The sequence below is a fragment of the Cibotium barometz genome, chromosome 48, assembly GCF_041138505.1.
Source record: "Cibotium barometz isolate CiBa-2024 chromosome 48, ASM4113850v1, whole genome shotgun sequence".
Taxonomy (NCBI): domain Eukaryota; kingdom Viridiplantae; phylum Streptophyta; class Polypodiopsida; order Cyatheales; family Cibotiaceae; genus Cibotium; species Cibotium barometz.
This window is the reverse complement of record NC_141093.1, coordinates 29,862,095-29,871,290: the sequence shown is the minus strand read 5'-3', so window position 1 is coordinate 29,871,290 and position 9,196 is coordinate 29,862,095.

The window sequence follows — 9,196 nt, the reverse complement described above, 5'->3', positions numbered from 1 at the left end:
TTACAATCAAAATGTCATCCGGACTCTCCGTTTGAAGATCAGCTAGTCAACCAACGTGATCCGATTTCAAGTTCCAATTCATATAGATAATTCCTTGTTGCCAGTCCATCCATATCTTTCTCGGCATATGCATGGGTGTCCTAGTAGCCCGTGAGCCCGTGCATCGCCTAGTCAAAACCCTCTAGGGTTCTCCTTAGGTGTCCTAGCACTTCACTCAGGGATCGCTTCGTTGGCCCTCGCCCATCGTACCAAAAGCACACCATTTTAACCATACCAAGACTGGTCAAGACCTTGGCAGGCTTTGCCACAGGAGAGGCCCTTCAATGACTCCCCACTAGCTATTTTTGCAACATAATTCTCCTTAGATTAAACCATAAGCCAAATGCTTCCTCTAGCATTCTAGCATAAGACAATCATTTTTCAAAAACAAAGTTTCTATGCAAGTAAGAATTTCCTATTGAGTTTGATTCCACAAGACCCTTTTTCTCAGAATCCAGACTTTCTTAATGAAAATCACAATTCTAGTATCTCGATAACCCACCCATCAATTACAATGAATTTTTGATTTATTTCTCGATGATTCCTGGTCTAAGGAAAACTTCTCTAAATCCTTGGTAATCCATTCTTCGTACTGAAGAAATGGGAATGGTCACAAGGTTTTTCTTAATTTCTGATTCGAGAGATGGGTAAGCATCTTACTAGCCCACCTTTCTCACGCAGTCGTAGTCTAACCCTAAATTACTCGAATTTAATCCTAAAGATATTTTCTAAAACTAATTCTTTATTTTTTTGATAAATTAACTGTGATTTCCACTAAGGGAAAATCCAAAATTATGAGAATTCATTCTTTCTTGGACATAATATAACTTTAAATAATTTTATTCGTAAATAATAGATTTTTATAAAGATAATTCTTTTTCCAATGATCCCTTTGTATACATCAATTTATTGAATTATTCTAAATTATTCTTTTCTCTAATTGAAATTCGGCATCAACATGCTTTAAATTTCTATGTATAATTATGGTGAAACCTTCTCTTTTAACACCGAAATTACTTTAGGCATTTTCCTAATTAAAGTACGATGAAAATTTCTCTAAAAAAATATCCATGTATATGAATATAACTATTTTAAAATATGACCAAAATTCCTCTTTTAATATTTAAAATGTTTGCACATAGAAGATCGTGAAAAATCCTCTTTTTTCATCTAATTTTTAATGCATGTAAAATAAATATAACAAAAATTCATCTTTTCTCTATTTAAATAATTATACATAAATACTATAAAAGTATTTTTCATAAATGTAACAAAAATCATTCTTTTAGCATAAAAATATTTATGGCTAGAATACGATGGGAATTCTTTCTTTTGTATTAACAAAATTATGCATAAAATTAAATTTATTTTTAAAAAATTTTACCATAGTTTTGTTGCATTTTCTGAGAATTCTCAAAATTCTACTTTTAAATAAATACCCATAATTATGAAATGTGGTGAAAATTCTCCTTTTAAACTAAAAAATTTATTATGCATACATAGCATGATTATAAACATAATTATAAGCATCATTAAACCTCTTGATTAATCTAAAAAATATCCATTTATCATTCCTATATGAAAATACTTTGAAAAATGTTAGCATAACTCTTTTTCAATCTTAAAATGAATTAATATGATTTTTGTTAATCATAAATAAATTTAAAAGAATTAATCATCATTTTTATCTAGATTAAAATCATAAAAATACTTAATCTTCTTCTCTAGCTTGTCAAGCCTAGAGTTTTGATTAAGATAATGAGATTAGCACTAAGATCCATCCTTCTAACAAGGATCCACACAAAAAGATTATTAATCTTTCAAAAAGAGAGATTTACTAATCAAAAATATTAAATTTAAGCATAAAAGATTAGCATTAATCCAATTAAACATTATGAATCATTAAAAAGCTTTATTTCAAGAAAAAACCATTGATAAAAAAAGCTTCCCAAGCATTAGAGAGATTGGGAAGAAGATAACCATTGAGAAAGATAGAAAAACACCATGGATTAAGGCTTACCCTTGGTTTTTGGCTTGATTCTTTTAAAAAGAATCAAGCCCACAAGAAAATCTTGGCCACCAAGATGGGGAGGGTAATCTCCAAGAGTGGATGAAGATTAATGAAGCAATTTGAAGATTATATTGGCATGTAAATACAAAAAGATGAAAATACAAAGGAATGAGGGTCTATTTAAAGATGAGGGAGGCCACCAACCATTTCCAACTGGGATCTAGAGGCTTCCAGCTTCAGTTTGATCCATTTTGGACAAGTTTTGGACCAGTTTGGCTCACTTTTTGATCCAATTTGAAAGAGGAGAGAGGAGAGATGAGAGATGAAATATCTTAATTTTTTTGAATTAATAATACAAGGTAATGATGTGAAATAGGCTCCTCCTTCATGAGCCCCCTCCCTCCTTACTGAGGTGTCAAAATTTTATTTTTTAACTAATAAACCTCATTGTTTAACTAATAAACCTAGTACTTGGTCAACTCTTCATCTTATGTGAGCATTTACTCATTTTTGGGGGATTTTCTTTATTCTTTGCATTTTTCTTATTAAAACACTTGGATTAATCCTATTGGTTCTTTAAAACCTTATTTGGACCTTAATCAATTTTTTTTGAAAATGTGGATCCTTAGGCTAAGGTCTCTAATTCACATATTCAGTTAATTTCTAATGCACATTGGAAAATACTTTTTGAACTTCTGTTTTAGAGGAATTCATCTTAAATATAAGGAGAAACTTTGTCTCAAAATTGAATTCTCTCTCTAGGCCAAAAACAAAGGAAAATACTATTTTCTTGCATTCTAAAATAGGGGATGATTACAGGGGACTAAGAGGAGAGCTTATATATCTTTTAGGGCTGAGGAGGAACCTTACAGTAATGTATCTCAATGTGTTTTGTCCACGCATGAAAATCTGGGTTCCTAGCAAACTGTATACTACTAAGATTGTCACAATATATGACAACCTTTCTCTCCACATGCAACCCCAAATTAGTAAGTAGCTTGCGTAACCAAGATACCTCACATGCTGCCACCGCAGTTCCTCTGTACTCTGCCTTTGTACTCGACAAGGCAACCGTGGGTTGCTTCTTGCTGCTCCATTTCACAGTAGCACTCCCCAATGAAAATATCAATCCACTAGTAGATCTCTTGTCTAAGATGCTACCTGCTGCAATCTGCATCTATGTACCTATATAGCTCCATTGGTACACCTACTGCATAAAACAATGCATAATCAACAGTGGCCCTCAAGTACCAAAGCGTGCATTGTACACTATCAAGATGTGGTTTGCGTGGAACCTACATAAATTGGCTCTCTAAGCCAACAATGTAGCTCAAATCTGGCCTGTTGATCATGATATAGATCAAGCTCCCCATAATCTTCCTGTACATAGTGGGATCCTCCAACACATAACTTGCACCACACTAAGCTTTCCATTTTGATCTAATGGCACTGAGATTGGCTTACAACAATCAGCCGTCCCATACTTGACAACATGTCCAATGCATACTATCTCTGACAGCCAAATACCCTCAGGTGTGCGAATGATCTTAATTCCCAAAAAATAGCGCAGATTTTCAAAATCCTTCATCTCAAACTTCTTTTTTAGTAGACTTTTCATATGCTCAATCTCTTCCAAGTTGTCACCCGCCGCAACAATAAGATCATCTACATATATGGTGATGATCACAATATCCTTATCACTCTTGCGTACATATAAAGAGTGATCTTTATCTGTCATATGAAAACCAATAGTAACAAGATACTCAGCAATCTTGTCATGCCATGCTCGTGGAGCTTGCTTCAGCCCATACAAGGCCTTACCATTAGGCAAAATATGGACTCTCATTTTTGTCCCTTAAGGATTTCCACACCTCCTCTCTCTAGAGAAATGGGCTCATGGTGAAATTTTTGCAAATCCACTCAAAAGTGAGCGGAGTTTGGACATTTGGAATCTACTCTTCAAGACCTTTCCAATGATATATAGCATGATAAGCAATTTTGAATATTCAAGAAGTCCCCAAATTGGTGATGATGTGGCATGTAACATGCCACATCATTACCAATTTGGGGACTTCTTAAATAATCAAAATTTTCCATCATACTATATATCATTAGAAAGGTCTCCACGATGAGTATATTCCAAATGTGCAATCTCCGCCAACTTTTGATTTGATTTGTAAAAATTCCACCATGCGCTCATTTCTTTAGGAGAGAGGAGGTGTGGAAATCCTTAAGGGGGAAAAATTAGAGTCCATATTTCACCTAATGGAAGCTTACACATATACTCTGGGTGACCTGTATCCTCAAAACCCGACGGCGGCTGATCCATATACACCTCTTCTTGTAAGTCACCACCCATCATGCAAGAACACATTTTTTACATCCATCTGATGATGTAAAGACCAGCCTTTAGCTACAGCCACCGCAATCACAACTCTCACAGTTGCCATCTTTGCAACTAGGGCAAATGTCTCCTCATAATCAATCCCATGTATCTGCGCATATCCTTTAGCTACCAATCTAGCCTTGTACCTGCTTATGCTGCCATCACTATTATGTTTCACCTTATACACCCACTTGCAGCCAATAGCTTTCTTGCCTTCACTCAATGGCACCAAATCCCAAGTCTCATTTCCATACAATGCATCCATCTCCTCATCCATAGCTTTCTCCCAACACACATTTCCAATAGCCTCATCAAAACATGTGGGTATCATTTGCAAACATTGCAACACTCACTTCCGGCATATTCACATTCAATGTAAACATTATGCCCACTCTATTGCCTTTTGCAACCAACCTGCACTTATCATTTGAAGTCTTCTACATAATAGCCATTAGGGTTAAACCGAACCTACAAACCCTGCTCAATCATCTAGCCAACAGAAACCAGATTCTTTGTAATATTCAAAACATGAAGTATATCTGCAAGGTACTTCACTTTACCATCCTGCATAAACAATGGCACATCTCCAACTTGTCATGCATTAGGAAAAAAGGGAGCTCATTTTGGGGCCTTTTAGAAGAGAGAGAAAATAGGCTCTCAACCAATCAGGAGTGGGCCAATGTTACGTTGAAAATTCAACAAAAGAAGATGAAAATAAGAAAAAGAAATAGTACTGTATGTGTAGAAGCGTGTCACATTAATAAGGTGATCCAATTTGAATCTTTAAAAAAATTATTTTTTGTGCAAAATTTGGTGATTCTGACATTGCAGACGCGTCTGAAACGGCCCAAAACCCAAAAACGGACTAATACACATAATAGAGTATATACAAGTGGTCCTTAATGTGAACACGCTAAGAGGAGTAAGTAGATGTGGACTAGTCGGTGTAGTCCAGTTGTAGAATCTCTAGCAAAGATATATCGGTGCCAGCTACCAAACCCGCCAATGATATAAATGTCAAACAATTATGCAGGCGCCTCGTGAGTGTTAGCTCATGTTGAGCTTGACATCTCAACAACCAGCCATGCACAGATAACACCATATTAGTGGATTTGGGAATTTTCCAATTCCCATTTTTGAATACTTAAAAAAGGGGACATGGATAACATGTTTGTAAGTTTCTCAAAACCCTATCATATGACCTATCGTTGGAAAGTGCTTGAAAAATGGAATCTAAAGAGCTATAAAGTGCTCATTTTTTATTAGTGGTGTTCAAGTTATGGTTAATCCAAACTTTTGACCACGTGTCCCAAACTTGTGGAAAATTCCCATATTCCCCAATATGGTGTTAGATGCTTGAAACCTAAAAACACACACCCAAAGGTTAGTAAAACCGCATGCAATACACACAGACCAAGAGCGATCACAAAGAGAGAGAGAGAGAGAGAGAGAGAGAGAGAGAGAGAGAGAGAGAGAGAGAGAGGTCTCACCACCCGCACCTTACTCACAAAGACAACCTACGTAAATAACACAAAAAAAGAGCTCAAAATGACATGGAGAGAGAGAGAGAGAGAGAGAGAGAGGAGCCTTACTAACGCTTGGTCGACCAGTAGAACCCGAGAAGGAGCAATTGAACCCGAGAAAGAGTAGTCGAAGAGGAGGCGAGTATGTAGGAGTAGTCGAAGGCGATGCAAAGCAACCTGCATTAAAAAAACACAAAAAAACACGTCAAAATGATTAAAAAAAAGCACCAAACTTGCCGCCCCTTCTTCATTGCTACGAACACACCACGGCACCCCCTCACGGCTGCATGAAGGCGTGACTAGCTACTGTAGGTTTTAGCAGCGCTTCTTTGATGCATGAAGGCATGGTGGCTGCAGGTTTTGGCGGCGCTCCTGTGATTCCTCGACGAAGGATGACGAATGCATGCGAGAGGGGCTAAAAAATTCGCCACCTGCCAAGGGGAAAAAGTCAATAACCTCCCCCCGTTATATTATGTAAGAAGTGTGTTGGTGGTACATACTGTGACGAGTGCCCTAGCCATGCGTGCCCTTGGGCAGCCTCATGTAGCTTGTGTGCAGCTACCCTAGCCACATGCGGTGGCCTCCCATGGCATGGGAAGCCATTTGGGCATTGTTTTTTAATGTAGTTGGAGGGGTGGGGGTGTTTGTAACTATTAAAATGTGGCGTAAAAATGATAATGAGGAGTGATTAGTCTAAAACCTAGAGGTGGAGGGGTTGAAAAATAAAAAGACATGCGGAGGTTTGAAAATTAGACTGAGAGGGTAGTTAATATTTTTATAAACAAAAAAAGGGAAGGAGGGGTTTAGAGAGAGGGCTAGTGAGATGAAACATGAAGGGAGTGAAAATGGGAGGGATTATTATTGAAGAAAAGGGAAGGGGAGGAGTGTTAAATAAGATGAGGGGTAAAACTAATGAGGGAAAATTTAAGTAGGGCATTAGTGTAGGGGGTAGTAGCGTATGCTTTAAGAAGAAGTAATGGAATGTAAGGAAAGAGGCAAGGCACAAGGAGTATGCTTTAAGAAGAAGTGATGGAATGTAACTAAGGAAAGAGGAAAGACATAATTTAAGGAGGAAATATGGTTTTCTTTAGCTTCTATATTTCATGGTGCTACTGTAAATGTGGTTGAGGACACAGAGTACTCTCATGGGTTGTCACTAGGAAAAAATGAAAATTGCAAAGCTTCTTAGAGGCTTTACCCTTTTGTGATGCAAGCTTGAGTGTTATTTTTAAAGGCAATGATGGCTTTGTTGTAAGCACTTTGGAGAGGTTACATGATGATAATATCATGGCCATCAATGAAAAGGGAAAAGCTTCTTAGAGGTTTTTCCCTTTTGTGATACAAGCTTGAGTGTTATTTTGCAATGATGGCTTTATTGTAAGCACTTTGGTGAGGTTACATGATGATAGGAATACTCTCTTAAATATCATGGCTAGTAACGTGATTGAGTTTTTAGGTCTTAATTGATTATAAGTAGTCTATTGTACAAGATTCAATGGCTTTATTGGAAGCAAGATGATGAACTGTAACAATGATGTTTTGATTGATGACCAATAAGATGAGATTGAAAGAGACAATGATGTTTTGATTGATGACCAATAAGATGAGATTGAAAGAGACAATGATGTTTTGATTGATGACCAATAAGATGAGGTTGAAAGGGAAAAAGGTGTTGTGGCTCTTTTCAAAGAGGTAACCATAGGTCAAGAGCAAGCCTAGTGTGTGGTTAACAACTCAAGATCTTGGTACAAGGGGAAATATCTCGCCACTCACTTACATTTCAAACTAAAATTAAATGACATGAGCAACTAAATCAACCATGGCAAAAGCATAAGTGGCTCCACTTCCCACACGCGAGTATATTTGATATTTCTTCTAAAATAGCCTAAGAAGCTATAAATTGCTTTCCTTACAAAATTGGGCTTGCCTTTTACAAAAATAACCATAAGTTTTGCAACTAAGGTTGAAACCATAAATAATTGCACTCGCATGCACACAAAATATTATATGTCCCAACTATATAAAATATTACACATCTCAACTATACAAAATATTACACGTCCCAACTATACCAAATGGGCGGCGAGCATAATAACAAAATATCAACTCATAGCCAAATAAATGAAGTAACTCTACATGATATCATAAATGATAAAGCTATGCACAACCCTACACCCATACAGCGTCCTAGTCCATCATAGTGCCCCACCTACTATTCAACAATGCCAACCATATTAGTTACATACAGTCAATTGGACTCCTCATGATCAATCCCAACATGACATCATATGATAGACACAAATATATACACCAATAACACTAGATTAGTACACAACATGAAATCATCAGTACCCTTAATACCAAACAATAACACTAGCATGGCACCAAATATGCATACACCAATAACCCTGGCCCGTTAAAATGTAATGGTGGAATCACCTATGATACCAACTACCAGCATGGTGCAATGGTATTTCAAGCGTCCCTAATCTACATAGAAGGAGATTGGTAGTTGGTTTGTCTAATGCGTGATTCTGTTATTAAATACTAACAAGTTAATCCTCTTAGATCCTTCTATGGTAGATTGGGGATGCCTGAAATACCAATGCACCGGTATCATGAATAATTCTATTATTAAATACTAACATACTAGAGGTTATTTTTGCACAAGGTTTTTACATAGTCCTGGTGCCCGGCAAATAGGGAAAAACATCTCCAAAAAGCTACCAAATCATCTCAGCTTTCTAATAACACCTTGAAGGCTGATTTCTTATATGGTTACAAGTGCCTTGGAAACAATTTTAGCTTTTCTACCACTCGGATCAAATTACTTGGAGCTATAAACACCCATCTTACCTTACGAATTTGACTTTTTATAAGAAAATCAACTCAAGGTGGGAGCGATAATTTTTTCTTCTGTTATTCGAGTGAAAGATAATCTATTTATTTGTTTTTTTTGTCTTCCGAAAAATTTATCATGTACCTTCTATTTGTCTTTAAAATTTCTCTATATCATGGGCAAAAATCCACAACTTCCATCTATTCAAGAGTAACTTAACATTAAACAGCGAGTCATGGAAAACGACAACAAAACCATGCAAATGACAACTCAACTCCATTTTTGGAAAAAAAAACCCCAAAAATATACATTTTTTTAAAATTTATGGAGACAAAAGACACACTTTCATGTCAAACATTTTTAAAAAAACACTACTTTTGTGAAAAAATGCATAAAAC